This window comes from Oryctolagus cuniculus, chromosome 2 (genome assembly GCF_964237555.1).
Source record: "Oryctolagus cuniculus chromosome 2, mOryCun1.1, whole genome shotgun sequence".
Taxonomy (NCBI): Eukaryota; Metazoa; Chordata; class Mammalia; order Lagomorpha; family Leporidae; genus Oryctolagus; species Oryctolagus cuniculus.
Window position 1 is genome coordinate 9714864 of NC_091433.1, and position 15737 is coordinate 9730600.

The following is a 15737-nucleotide window of genomic DNA, read 5'->3' on the forward strand; positions in this document are numbered from 1 at the left end:
CAAAATCTGAAAGTGTAGAGTTCTGCTAGATAGACAATTCTAACCTTAGTGAAATGGCTTCCTCCCACCCCAAACAGAGCTGTACTGAGTATGTTCAGGTACCAGTACCTGAATTTGATCCAAGACACAAACAGCAGCTCTGGCTATGGCCACGAGACATCCTAACATCTTCAGAACACTCACGGGTCACTCAGGAGCATATGTAAATCTTCAGAAACCCTGAAGAGAAGAAGAAAAATTAATGGATTAGAAGAAAAGCTAACGGATTAGGATTACAGGAATCTGAGTGTGAGCTCAGATTCAAAGGTAACTTTTCCATACTGTGGTAATATCCTTACCCAAATCAGTATAGCTTAAGAAACAAGTTTATGTGTGTGTTTGTGTGTGCACACTTCTCCTCTATAAATGATATAAGGGATAAAATATCAAGAATATCAAAGGCCAAAAGATGCAGTTGGCTCCAAGAGACAGGGATAGGTCAGAGAATGAAATGAGGAAGCATTTTACAGGGAGATCACTTTGGACCTGCAAACTCCAGCAGACCACTAATCATGCAGAGCTAATCCATCATTGCATTCCAGCATCTGCCACAACGATTGGCACATAGCAGGCAGGCAGTGAAAAGTACCTGAAAGGATAGATCAACAAAAGGCAGCAGACAGGCATTGCAGGCACAAGTAGGTAGACCCAGGAAAACATCCTCCTCTTTCCTGGAGTCTAACTAACAGACAAATGAGATTAAATTCCATTAAAGTAGATGGAATTGCCTGCATGGTAATTTTTTATTTATATCTTTTTAAAGATTTATTTATTTATTTAGAAGTCAGAGTTACAGAAAGAGGAGGAGAGACAAAGAGACCTTCCTTCCGCTGGTTCACTCTGCAGATGGCCACAGCCAGGGTTGAGCAAGATTGAAGGTAGGAGCTCCATCCAAGTCTCCCACATGGGTGGCAGGGGCAAACACTTAAGCCATCTTTCACTTCTTTTCTCAGGCTTTTTGCAGAGAGCTGGATTGAAAGTGGAGCAGCTATGACTCAAATCGGCATCCATATGGGATGCCAACATTGCAGATGGCAGCTTTACCTGCAGTGCCACAATGCTGGCCACTGTCTGCACTGGTAATGACTAAGAAATACAAAGACACTCAAAGGCAAAGCTCTTCGTTAGAGAATATGATAGCGTCTTTACCTGCCACTCCACTTGTGAATTACCACCCAATCACAGGTAGGCTGCCTGCCTCCTTAGGGAAAGTACCCACCTTGCTGTATTCACCAAAGGGAGAAGAAAGGAAAAGCCATTCCTTTTGAGGGCAACAGGTACAGAGGAACAGTAAGATTTTGTTTTTGAGGATGCCACATATAAGTGAGAAGTCCAAAGGATGCTCAGCTCCTTCTCAAAAAAAAAAAAAAAAAGGCTGCCTCTTTGTAGAAGCAGGAAACGAGGAGGTAAAAGAGAGGAAATTTGATTATAAGATGAGCCAAAGCAGAAATTCAGAAGGAGGAGAATGATCGTTTAGCATAGGCATAACTTGGGCAAAGCACAGGAGAGAGGAAGATATAATCATTCTACAAGATAAAGCACAGGGCATCTGTGGATAGCGTTGCTGATATGAACCTGCAAAGGCAAGAGGAGCCAGACCATTCCATGCTAAGAGACATGGAGTTTATTCTGAAGATCAAATGATGTCATGGGAAGTTTTCTAAGGTCGAGAGTAGCATGATCAGATTTGATATTGGAAGGCAAATTTTCATTCACATCATTGATATGTGGAAGTAGGCAAAAAAAGGTCACAAGACCATCGCATTCCTCATACAGACTTCTTGCTGTTTGTAGCTCCTTTCACCAAGAGTTAGAACACATTGTTTCCCTAGAATCTGGACTTAGCCATTTGCAATCCTTTGGTCAATAAGACATCAGCAAACATAAGCAAAAAAAGTTTGCTGTTTCTCTTGGCTGTACTCAGAATCCTAAGACCAGCATGGAAATGTGCCTGAGTGAGGCTGCTGGCAGATGAGGAGTCATGCCGAGGAGATGCAGGCACTGATGAGAACAGCCTACCGACCACCACACATGTGACTGTGACTCTCCTAAGTGATCCTGCTACTGGTCAGCTGACCCACTGACCACAGGTGCAAGGACAAGTAAATGGATCCAGATCAGAAAAGCTGCCCACTCATCCACAAAAGAGGAGAGTGATGATTTCAAAACAGATAAACAAAAGGTTGTTACTGTAAGCCACTGAGCAACAGCAGCTATCAGGTGCGGAATGCAACCTCAGTGTTAACAAGTCAGGACTCCTACCAGTGTAGTACTGGATACTCATAGATAAATAGAGGAAATGAACAAATAACCAAGAAATCAATCCCCATATTCATTGTATTTATTTGCAAAGTAATATATGGCAAAGGTGATGTTTCAAGACAGTGGAAAATGGATAGATTATTTAATAATTATCCAAACACATCCGGTTATCCCTCTAAAGAAAACAAAACTGGATTAAAATTGCACATTAAATGAAAAAATAATGAATTTTCAAAATGGTTATAATAAGCAACGTGTGGGAAAAATAATAATAACGTAAACTGTGTAAATATAAAAACAAGAAATCGAGAGACCACATATGTATACAACCTAGTGGTCGAGGAAACCCCAATAAACACAAAAATCTCAGACATAATCCAAAGAATATTAACATAATTAACTATTGTGGTGAATAATTTCATGTATCTACTAAATTGGTCCACAAGGTGCCTAGCTATTTCATCCAACATTATTCTAGGTGCGTCTGTGAGTGTTTTGTGATGAGCTGAACATTTGTATCAATAGACTAAGTAAAGCAGATTTCCCCTCTTGAGTGTGTCATGTCTCATCCAATCCACTGAAAACTTGAAAAGAAAATAGAAAGACTTTCTCTTGAGATTAAAAGACAACTCCTCTGACTACTTCGGCTCAGATGTTAGTCTTTCCTCACTTTTAGGCTTAAACTGAAACTCCAGCTTCCTTGAGTTTCAAATCTACTAGCCAATCAATGGGAACTAAGGCCATAGTCTATCCTAGTTCTCAGCCCTTCCGACTATGGTGGGAATTACACCATCAGCTCTCCTAGGTCTGCAGCTTGCAGATCTTTGGACCTCTCAGACTCCATAAACATGTGAGCCAATTCTTTACAATAAATATCTCTGTTTATCTATTTATTTCTACCCCTATATAGATGTATAGGCCTCCTGTTGGTGCTCTCTCACTGGAGAGTTCTGATTAATACATCCATCAAAAATACTATTTGTGCCAAAAGATGACACAATGTCAACCAATGAGTGAGACAATTGGCAGAAGATAACAATGCAGATGAGAGGTAAGTGTGGTATCTATAAACTCAAAGTTCTACATGTTATTAAAACTAAAATAATAAAGTGTATATATAAATTATAAAGGAGAAAATGCAAGTGGGCTGCAAACGTGTAAAAAGTACTGACATTCACTCATAACAGGGAACAAGAGGTATTAACTTATATGTCCACCTACTGCAAGAGTTAAAAAGTACAATAATGTTGATTGCTGGCAATAATGAGGAGAATGGATGTTCTCGCATATATCATTTGCAGAAATGTTGCCTATTTTAACCATTTTGGAATGAAAACTGACATCTATTCAAATTTAAAATTCACTTTTGAGCCAGGAATCTCTTTCGTACCAGGAATCTCACTCTGTGGAAACTACCCTATAAAAATTAAAAGGACCATTTGTAGGCATATTATTTCATAGGGACAAAAGACAGAAAACAAAAGATATGCCATTCAATAGAATACATTTGAATAAATATTAATGCATGAACATCATAGAATACTGAAAGTCATTAAAAGGAATGTGATCAATAAAGCCAATTTGATGGGTTTCCATTAAATATTGATAATCAAGAAAAATAAGACATATGGAAAACTGATGTATATATGAAATAATACTGTTTTGTTAAGCAAACAATGAACTCCAGCTCTCTTTATTTATGTATTTAGAAGCAAGTAAATGTTTAGATGCTTGTAAATGGTTATAGAGGCATGGAGGTAATGTGCATAAAAATTTTCACTTCTGTTTGTTAGCAAGGTTTCAGGAGGAGAAGAGAGGACAAACATGTGGAAAGAAAAATAAAAGAAATCAGAGAAAGAGACAGGAAAGGAAAAAAGATGACACAAAAAATAACATATATGGTATAATTCCAATTGTGTAAAATATAGGTACCAGTTTATGTATAAAAATTATTTTTAAAAATGTATTTATTTATGTGTAAACAAACCAGTATGTAACTATGTGTGTATATGTGTGTACATACACATTGGTTTTGGGGAATATCCACCCATCCATCCATATATCCATCAACAAATTTTCATTAAGCACCTAACAGGTCAAATATTGTTCTGAGAATATAGAAGTAACTAAACAAAAGCACAGAGATTCTTACCATCAAGGGGTACACAGAGACAGAGTCATGAAAACATTCTACAGTATTAAACTATATACTTGTGGGGCTGCGCCGCAGCTCACTAGGCTAATAATCCTCCACCTGCGGCGCCAGCACCACGGGTTCTACTCCCAGTTGGGGCGCTGGATTCTGTCCCAGTTACTCCTCTTCCAGTCCAGAGCTCTGCTGTGGCCAGGGAGTACAGTGGAGGATGGCCCAAGTGCTTGGGTCCTGCACCCGCATGGGAGACCAGGAGGAAGCACCTGACTCCTGGCTTTGGATCAGCGCAGTGAGCCAGCCATAGCAGCCATTTGGGGGGTGAACCAACGGAAGGAAGACCTTTCTCTTTGTCTCTCTCTCTCACTGTCTAACTCTGCCTGTTAAAAAAAAAAAAAACTATATACTTTTATATAATTATTCATAATGATTATTATTGTGATAAAATAACTAGTGCTATGGATAAAATAAGTCTTGGAAGTGAAATACAGAATGTCATGGATGCAGATTTTATTAAATGTTTTTTTTACATTCATCTACCTGCAAGGCAGAGAGACAGATAGGACTGGGTCGACAGAAGCCATCAAACCCAGAACTTCAGCTGCATCCCCCATGTGGGTTTCAGACACCCTACCGTTCGGGCCATGATCTGCTGCCTCTCAGAATGTATTAGGAGCCTGCGCCGCAGCTCACTAGGCTAATCCTCTGCCTTGCGGCGCCGGCACACCGGGTTCTAGTCCCTGTCAGGGCGCCAGATTCTGTCCCGGTTGCCCCTCTTCCAGGCCAGCTCTCTGCTGTGGCCAGGGAGTGCAGTGGAGGATGGTCCAAGTACTTGGGCCCTGCACCCCGTGGGAGACCAGAATAAGTACCTGGCTCCTGCCATCAGATCAATCGGATCAGCGCGGTGCACCAGCCGCAGCGCGCTGGCCACGGTGGCCATTGGAGGGTGAACCAACAGCAAAGGAAGACCTTTCTCTCTGTCTCTCTCTCTCACTGTCCACTCTGCCTGTCAAAAAAAAAAAAAAAAAGAAGGAAAGAAAAAAGAAACTTTATTGGAAGTGGAACATTCAGGACTCAAACTGGCACTTCAATATATGATACAGGCATCCCAAATAGCAGTCCAACTTGCCATATGTGATCTACTCCAAGTCGTGCAGTTTTAAACAGTGTGAGTAAAAAACGTGTTTATTGCAAAGGTGAAGGTGATGCTGAATAAACTTGAGTGAGTTCAGTAAAGGTGGAAACAGGGAGGTCAGGGAGAATGTAGTAACAGCACAGGTCAGAGATGGTATAGTACATTACACCAGAATTAGGAATATGAAGGAGATTAGAAGTGGTTAGATTCTAAGTGTATTCTGAAGGGAGAGCAAAAAGGATTTGCTGAAGCATTCAATGAGACTTGGGAGGGGAAAGGATTTGCATGCAGGCAGCTACAAAATGTTTTGGAAGCTGAGCCAAGGGGATGCTAGAATTTCCATAAACAAAGATGGGGCATAGCATAGTAGAGTTGATTTGGGGGTTGAACTTTAGGAATTTCATGTTAGACACGTTTAATTTTAAAAATCTACGAGATAAGCAAAGCATAATGATGATTATACAGTCAAATAAACAGAAGAAAATAAGTCAAATTCAGGGAAAGGTCCAATTTGTAGGTATAAATTTGGGAGCCAGCAATCTGAGATTTTTAAAGTATTGGAAATGAAGGGCATCATCAAGAGAATAAGTTGACAAGGGAAGAACACATATCCAAGGAATAAGCAGGGTGGCAATAGCTATGATTTACTTTCTATATTCATTATATGTTCATGATGTATTATCAAATGAAAAGAAGAAAGTTTCAAACTGATATGTGTAATTAAAAAAGCTAATGAAATCCATAGACTATTGCATGTTTGCACATATATAAAAGAACCAAGGTGGGCAATAGAATGGTCCATGTGAGGTTATAATCATCGGCTGCCTCAGGGCCATGGGAATGCAGTGGTCACTGTAGAGAGGATCGTTAGCTATGATTCATACATCTTTGCATTTTTGGTTACTTTAACTTTTACTTTTATAATTGGTAGTTGTTATAATTTATAAAATCTGAGTTTGTTTCCCCACAAAGCAGTCATTTCAGCTTTCCCTCTATTTGGGAGAAACAATAACACAAATTCTCTGCAATGCACCAAACACTAAGGCAAATTGGAAAGAGAGGAGGTCCTCTTATTGCTCTACAAATATACATCATCTCAGCCAGAGAATCTTGGGGAGGAAGCGCGTGTTGAAAGTTTGCCTTAAGCAAGTGCTCAGTTCCGAGGAAAAGCTCAACTAATCTGTGTAGTTAACAGAGCTGTAGAAGAGCAGCATCCATTCTGGGAGGAAAACTGAGAAAACCATAGCCTGTACGTAGGAGGGTTAAGTGGAAGAATGTAAGAAGGAAAAGACACAAAAGTAGGACTCAGGAGCTTGAGTGGAACTGGAGGGAGTGTGTAGATTCACATCAGTTTCAGAAATAACTACTGGACTAGAAACAGGTATCAACTACACAAAAAGACCAACAATCAGTGTTGGATATCTGTAGGATACTATCAAACAATACATGGTTTTTAGGAGTTTCTGAAGGCGTACCAAGAGAGAAAGGACTAGAAGGCATTTTTAGTGAAATAATGTCAGAAATCTCCCCTAACTGGGAGGAAGAAAGGGAGGTCCAAGTGGAGGAAGAACATAGAACTCCTAATAGACATGATGAGAAAAGATCCTCACCACAGCACGTTGTAGTCAAACTCCACAGTAAGACATAAAGAAAAGATTCTAAAATGTGCACAAAAGAAATGCAGGATACTTGCAAAGGATCTTCAACTAGACCCACAACTGACTTCTCATTTTTCTTATAACCCTACATCCTAGGAGAGAATGCTGATAAATTTCAAGTCTTCAGAGAAAAAAACCTGGCAACCCAGAATACTGTATGCTGCAAAGCTCTCATTTATTAATGAAGGTGAAATAAAGACCTTCTATAATAAACAGAAATTGAAAGCATTTGTCTCCACTCATCCAGCCTTACAAAAGATGCTTAAAGATGTGCTACACACAGAAACACAGAAACATAGTCATCATTATGAAAGAAGGTGAAGGCAGAAAATCTCCCAGTAAAAGCACAAAGGAAATCCAAAGTAAACAGTAACAATATTTCTGGAAAAAAAAATGTCGGGGCCAAGTCGTTACTTATCAATAGACACCTTGAATGCAAATAGCCTCACCTCTCCAGTTAAAATATACAGACTGGGAGAATGGATTAAAAAAAAAACAAGATCCATCTATTGGCTGCCTACAAGAAACACATCTGACCAACAAAGATGGAAACCTTAAGAAACTGAGTATAGAAGAACATGCCTCAACACAATCAAGGCAATTTATGACAAACCAACAGCCAGAGTCCTATTGAATGGGGAACAGTCGGAAGCATTCCCACTGGGATCCAGAACCAGACAAAGATGACCTTTCTCACCACTTCTACTTAATAAAGTCTTGAAAATTTTAACCAGAGCCATTAAACAAGAAAAAGAAATAAAAGAGATACAAATTGGGAAGTAGGAAGTCAAACTATCCCTATTTGCAAATGACATGATTCTATATATAGGGGATCCAAAAGATTCCACTAACAGACTATTGGAACTCATAGAAGAGTTTGTTAAAGTGGAAGGATATAAAATCAACAGCCTTTGTATACATAGAAAATGCCACGGTTGATAAAGAACTTTTTTTTAAACTTTTATTTAATAAATATAAATTTTGAAAGTACAAATTTTGGATTATAGTGGCTTTTCCCCCCATAACCTTCCTCCCACCCACAACCATCCCATTTCCCACTCCCTCTCCCAGCACATTCTTCATCAAGATTCATTTTCAATTATCTTTATATATAGAAGATCATCTTGGTATATACTAAGATTTCAACAGTTTGCACACACAGAGATACACAAAGTAGTAAGTACTCTTTGAGTACTAGTTTTACCGTTAATTTGCATAGTACAACACATTAAGGACAGAGATCCTACATGGGGAGTAGGTACACAGACTCCCACTGTTGCTTTAACAACTGACACTCTTATTTATGACATCAGTAATCACCCGAGACTCTTGTTATGAGCTGCCAAGGCAATGGGAGCCTCCCGAGTTCACAAACTCTGACCTTATTTAGACAGGCCATAAGCAAAGTGGAAGTTCTTTCCTCCCTTCAGAGAAAGGTACCTCCTTGTTTGATGGCCCGTTCTTTCTGCTGGGATCTCACTCACAGAGATCTTTCATTTAAGTCTTTTTTTGCCACAATGTCTTGGATTTCCATGCCTGCGAAACTCTCATGGGCTTTTTAGCCAGATCTGCAGACAAAGAACTTCTAAGATCAATCCAATTCACAATAGTTCCAAAAAAATCAAATACCTTGGAATAAATTTAACTAAGGATATCAAAGACCTCTATGATGAGAATTAGAAAACAATAAAGAAAAACACAGAAGAAGATACAAAAAAATGGAAAATCTTCCATGTTCATGGATCAGAAGAATCAATATCATCAAAATGTCCATAGTACAAAAAGCAATTTACAGATTCAATGGAAAACCAATCAAAATACAAAGGACATTCTTCTCAGCTATAGAAAAAATGATGCTGAAATTCATATGGAAACACAGGAGGCCCCAAATAGTTAAAGCAATCTGATACAACAAAAACAAAGCCAGAGGCATCACAATACCAGATTTAAAGGCATACTACAGAGCAGTTATAATCAAAATAGCCTGTTACTGGTACAAAAACAAATGGATCTACAAATGGAACAGAATAGAAATGCCAGAAATCAATCCATGCATCTACAACCTACATATTTTGACAAAGGAGCTAAAGCCAATCCCTGGAGCAAGAACAGTCTTCAACAAAATGTGCTGAGAAAACTGGATCTCTACTTGCAGAAGCAAGACCCCTATCTTACACCTTCTACAAAAATCCACTCAGAATGGATTAAAGACCTAAATCTATGACCTGATACCATCAAATTATTAAAGAACATTGGGGAAACCCTGCAAGACACTGGCATAGGCAAAGTATTCTTAGAAAAGACCCCAAAGGCACAGGTAGTCAAAGCCAAAATTAACAAATGGGATTACATCAAATTGAGAAGTTTCTGTAGTACAAACAGCAAAATGAGGAGGCAACTGGCAAAATGGGAGAAATTATTTGCAAATTATGCAACTAATAAAGGATTAACAACCAGAATATATAAAGAGATCAAGAAACTCAACAACAGCAACAAAACAACCAGCTAAGAAATGAGCAAAATACTTCAACAGGTATTTTTCAAGAAATAAAATCCAAAGAGCCAACAGGCACAGGAAAAAATACTCAGGATCACTAGCCATCAGGAAAATGCAGATCAAAACCACAATGAGATTCCACCTCACCCCTGTTAGAATGGCTTTCATACAAAAACCAACAAACAGGTGTTGGTGTGGATATGGGGAGATCCCCTAATCCACTGTTGGTGGGAATGTAAACTGGCAAAGCCACTATGGAAGACAATATGGAGATACCTCAGAAACATGAATATAGATCTACCATATGACCCAGCCATCCCACGTCTGGGAATTTACTCAAAGGAAATGAAATCAACATATGGAAGAGTTATCTATACCCCCATGTTTATCGCAGCTCAATTCATATTTGCTAATATATGTTCTCCCTGACCTGTGATAACCACTAGAGCACCTAAAAGGCAATCTGTGGAAGTGAAATTGACACTTTGAGAATCAATGACTTCAAACAGTCCTTGTATCAATTACTGAGGAACAGGTTTTTTTTTTTTAATTCATACCATTTGTTGAACTCTTTACTTAACATAGACTTAATCATATGTGCATGAAGTTAATTGAAAATAGATCTTAGTAAAAATAATAATGGGAATAGGAAAGGGAGGAAGAAGAGAGGTGAGACAGTGGGTGGGAGGGCAGGCATGGTGGGATGAATCACCATGTTCCTAAAGCTGTAATTATGAAATATGTGAAATTTGTATTCCTTAAAATAAAGGTTTCTGGGGAAAAATAGTGTAATGATGATGAAGATGATGATGATGATGATAAGGAATACAATTGAAAAGACAAAAACATTTGCCTTATAAGAAGACTGTTTTGACTAAATAAGGCAAAACCTATAAAATACCTAACTCAAAGCCTATTATATAGAAAACAGATTATAAATATTGGCGGGCTGGCACTGTGGAGTAGTGGGATGGGGCTACCACCTGCAGTGCCAGCACCCCATATGGACGCCGGTTCTAGTCCCACTTGCTCCACTTCTGATCTAGCTCTCTGCTATGGCCTGGGAAAGCAGTAGAAAATGGCACAAGTGCTTGGGCCCCTGCATCTGTGTGGGGGATTTTGCACTCACATGGGGGACCCTGGCTCCTGGCTTCGGATCAGCTCAGCTCTAGCCATTGTGTTCATTTGGGGACTGAACCAGTGGATGGAAGACCTCTGTCTCTCTGTAACTCTGCTTTTTAAATACATGAAATAAATCTTTATATATATATATATATAATATATATTACATATTTGGTTTAAGATCTGGGATGAATTGTGTCTTCCAAAAAATATATTGAAGTCCTAATAGCTAGCATTGTGACCATGATCTTATTTGGAAAAAGAACCTTTGCAGATGTCATCAAGTTAAGATGAGATCAGACTAGAAAAGGATGAATCCTAAACCAATGACTGCATCCTTGTAAGAACAGAGAAATTTGGACACAGACATATTGAAAGGATGTCATGCATAAGCAAACACAGATTTTGGAATAATGCAGGCAAATATCAGGAAGAACTACCAACAACCACCAAAAACCAGGAGAGGGACTCTGGATTACTTATTCCCAGAGCTCCAGGAGAACCAATTCGTTAATTCTGTGGCTTAGTAGGCTAAGCCTCCTTCTGCGGCACCTGCATCCTATATGGTCACTGGTCTGTGTCCTGGCTGCTCTTCTTCTAATCCAGCTCTCTGCCATGGCCTGGGTAAGCAGTAGACAATGGCCCAAGAGCTTTGGCCCATGCACCTCATGGGAGACCTGGAGGAAGCTCCTGGCTCCTGGCTTTAGATCAACCCAGCTCCAGCCATTGCAGCCACTTGGGGAGTGAACCAATGGGTGAAAGACCTATCTGTCTCTCCCTCTCTCTGTCTGCAGAGAGGTTGTCTACCTCTCAAATAAATAAATAAAATCTTAAAAAAAATAGTGTAGTGTTTTACTTGTAGTATGATGATATCACATAACAAACTCTAGAAAGAGCTCAATGCACAAATTCAAGCTGCCAAAAATTTCATATTCCTCTACAACAATATAAAGTTTTGCAGCAAAGTAATTGCCAAGGCAGGCAGGCAGGCAATATATTCCCAATCCTCCTGTATCTAACATAGGTGGGTTCTTGTTACTACTTTTCGGCCATTGAAATATACACAGAAGTGACATGTGTTAAATATGAGCCGATGTGTTTAAGTGTATGGTAAACCTTCTCTCTGTCCTCTCCCTTCTGCCTCAACATCTGATGGTGGGCACCATGCGTGGAACATTTAAGGCTAAAAGGGTCTGTATTCCGAAGCTATCTGTGGGAGTCACCTCCTCCCAGGAGGGCTGCCCCAGCTGCATGGTTACCTTATTAAGCTACTCAGGGCTTGTTTGTTACAACATTTAGTTACTCTGATTATCATTACTTTGGCCATCACTGTAATTGTTATTGCAGAATTCCCATTTAATTAAAAAGGATGCCCTCTCCACCATCTTACTCGAGCTATCCCAACTAAAGAAACTGCAACCTGGGAACTCACCACTCTGCGTTTTGTGTTTGAAACTTGAGTGAACAGAAAAATAATTCTTAATGTATTAGTTAATTTTCTTTCCTGGTCATTTCTAACCAAGGATCCTATTTTTGCTGAAGTGTATGGAATTGACACTTTCATTAAAGATTATTGTCTCTCAGATTCTGACTCCAGTTGTAGAAAGAGAAGCAGATGTTAGCTAAAACTGGCTGATCAAGCTCACCCAGTCCCGGATATCTGGGAACTAAAGTGTCATAAACAACCTGGGGACATGTCTACATCACTTCTTCCTTCTGGATGGCAATGTAACTTGATATCTGCAATGTTTTCTGGAAAGAGAGAAAGAATAAATGAGTTGTCACAATATTGGGTATCATTTTGAAGCTGGTTCTTAGAAGCTAATTTTATCTCTCCTAACTTTAACTGATTATAACAGATAAGGGTATATCTCCTTAACAATCTACCAATCCATTTCCCACAAGGTTTTAGATATCATTTGAATGGCTTTGTTTTTCCTTCTGAGTTTATCAGCTCAGAACTTATAAACAACATTTGCATCTAAGTAAGTGATTAAAACAAGCACTTAACACAACCCCTTGTACAATTTACTGTTAAGTATTCAGTAAAGTTATTTACTTGCTCCCTATCTCCCATCATCCACTGTGACAACTAAACAACTCTAAAACTGGAGCACCAAGGGATGGACATGATGGTATGGCAATAGAAGTTCATTCACAGAACAATCATTTCAAATAACACTTCAAAGGTAGAGAAAAGAATCGATAATCATAAATGCATAAAATACGGTTGCTTTAAAAACCAAATAAAATAGCTCATTAAAAGTTCCTAGCTTAGTTCCTGGCACAGAGTACTAAGTCAGAGGGCTAAAATCTCAGAATCAGCTTTTATTTTTCTCTTTTTTCCCCCACTCACCTAGCATTATCTGAATCAGTTCCAACGGATTCAACCTTCTGGATAAGACTGGATGAGTTTGGTATTTGACAGGTATACCAGACGCTTACCAAGGGAGCTGTCCAGCAGGGAGTCAGTGATTCAAGAACAGAATATGCAGGAGAAGCACTGGAAGAGTCGTGTACCTCATAGTAGTATGGTAGAGGAAGGAATCTTTAGAGACCACAAGTACAACTGAACATTAAGGAAGACTTTCATGAAAAGGAGAGCCCTTATCAAGGAGATGAGTCAGAGAAAGCGGTTTCACAAAAGCCTGTGGAGGTAGTCCGTAAAATCAGATATATCAAAGGAGAGCAGAAAAAAGTGCACTAGATTTGGTCATTTCAAGGAAAGTTACAGCTCTCTGGTTTACCAGTTTAGTAGAGCTGAAGAAATGCAATTCATACCACAAGGGGCTCCATTGGAACAAAATGTCATACAGGAAATATATGTGCATAGAACATCAAACTCCCCATAACAATACAAAATTCTGTGTATACATCTTGGAAAGGTGGTGGGAATGGTGACTCACAGCAAGGTAGCAGTGCTGTTTTAGACAAGCAGGAAAGGAGGAGCAATGGAAGAGAAAATCGTAGAGATACAGAGGCAAAAAGAAGTCTTATTTTACCTTGGGAAGTTAGCGTGCAATGATGCATGAGTAGGTAAAGAGTTTGGATGACAATGAGAAAGGTTTGAAATCAACATGTTGTGAAAATATCAGACCCCCTTGGAACTAAATCTAGGATTGCCAGGGCAAGAGCCCAGCTAGGTTAAAATGGGATCAACCTGTCATTGACTTGACCATCAAACTGTGTTTCTTCCCTCAGTAACAACAGATAGCGAAGAGCACAGCCGACTCCAGAATACTGGAAAGTGGATGGCCTGAGTCAGCATGTTGTGAGGGTGAGGTTGGTATTGGAAGGAAAAGTAGCAGAACTTCAGTGTGCCCAGAGTTTATCTGTAACTCAGCGTTCAGTTTTGCTGTGTACGTATAAGGGAATAAAAGCAATAAAAGAAATTATTCTGTTAGCAAGTCAGTTATTTTTCCTACATATAAACCTTGTTTGGACTGTGAGGATCAACTAGGAGCAGAACACAGCCTCTGCCTTCAAGGATATGCAAATCCAGTGATAAAGGTGCTATTTATCATCTCACATGTTTTAGAGAGCATCCGGCTCCAAGAGAAACAAGGCCACTGAAATGACCTTAAGCTGAGTAGGGAATTTATTGTTAGAACAAGGATACATGTTCCAGAACCACAGGCTAGAGAGTACAATTGGTCTTCGACAAACACTAGTAGTTATAAGAAAGTTCCAGGCCGCCGCCGCCGCTCACTAGGCTAATCCTCCACCTTGCGGCGCCGGCACACCGGGTTCTAGTCCCGGTCGGGGTGCCGGATTCTGTCCCAGTTGCTCCTCTTCCAGTCCAGCTCTCTGCTGTGGCCCGGAAGTGCAGTGGAGGATGGCCCAAGTCCTTGGGCCCTGCACCTGCATGGGAGACCAAGAGAAGCACCTGGCTCCTGGCTTCTCGCCACAGCATCTGTTGGAGGGTGAACCAACAGAAAAGGAAGACCTTTCTCTATGTCTCTCTCTCTCACTGTCCACTCTGCCTGTCAAAAAAAAAAAAAAAAGATTAAGTTCTGAAGAATTAAAACATCTGTGATACTGGAGTTACCACATACTGACTGTAACTTTTAGGAACAAACACAGCCCTGCTGAGGGACTGGTTCCCTCTAGGTCAGATTTCCACTCTCCAGCAACTCAGCTACAGGCAGTTGTTGCAGGAGTACCTTGTTCAAAAGATAAGGGGTTGAGAATATGGCATTGATTTGGGGGTGAGTAAAAGAATGGTTAAGAAATCAGAGTCTCGGAGGATATCTGTTACTTGTTCTCTCATTGCAATGCAGCAAATGCATTAGGTAAACAAAAATACTTACCATTAATTGGGGATATACTACTTGCCAGGCACTACAGAGTGCCTTAGTGAAACGGGGGATTGACTTTCTTGAAAGTAGAGGCTCAGGCAAATGATGGATGAAAGTAGCTTATTTAGGGATGCAATACTAGGGAGAGAAAGGTGAAGGTTGGGGATATGAAATGAGGGAGCAGAAACCAACTGTTTATCAGTTCTGAGAGACTTTCTTAAAACATTTATGAGATAGTTCTCAAAGCTTTTGGCCCAGGAGTAAGATGGCAGAATACTTATTCATCTCTCCCTGGCCCTGTTGGTCAAAGATGCACCCATAATTGTTATTTCTTCCACATCTCCAAGTAATACATGCACAGTGCATCCCAGCCTTCAGTGTCGAAGGAAATATAGGGAGGGAGTGAGAGGTATTCAGTGCAGGATCTAGGGAAAGCTGCCATTTTGTGCCTGATGAAACAGTTCAGCTTTCATGATACTGGTCACTAGATCAGTGGCTACATAAGGTTAGATTTTGTGGACTTGTGCACAGCTGATTCTTAGACAAGCAATGCCAAAAGGTAGACAATGAGATCAGC

General features: G+C 39.8%; 1 long non-coding RNA gene across 1 annotated transcript in view; it reads right to left on the reverse strand.

Annotated features, from left to right (window-relative positions):
* The window catches only part of LOC138843254 (uncharacterized), a 146160-nt gene extending 131483 nt beyond the window's left edge, over positions 1–14677 (reverse strand). The window contains exons 1-2 of the long non-coding RNA XR_011386190.1: positions 12509–14677; positions 109–219 (exon numbers count right to left, since the gene is read on the reverse strand). This is a non-coding gene — a long non-coding RNA (uncharacterized lncRNA). The remainder of the gene's footprint in view (positions 1–108; positions 220–12508) is intronic.
* Between the last annotated feature and the right edge of the window lie 1060 nt (positions 14678–15737).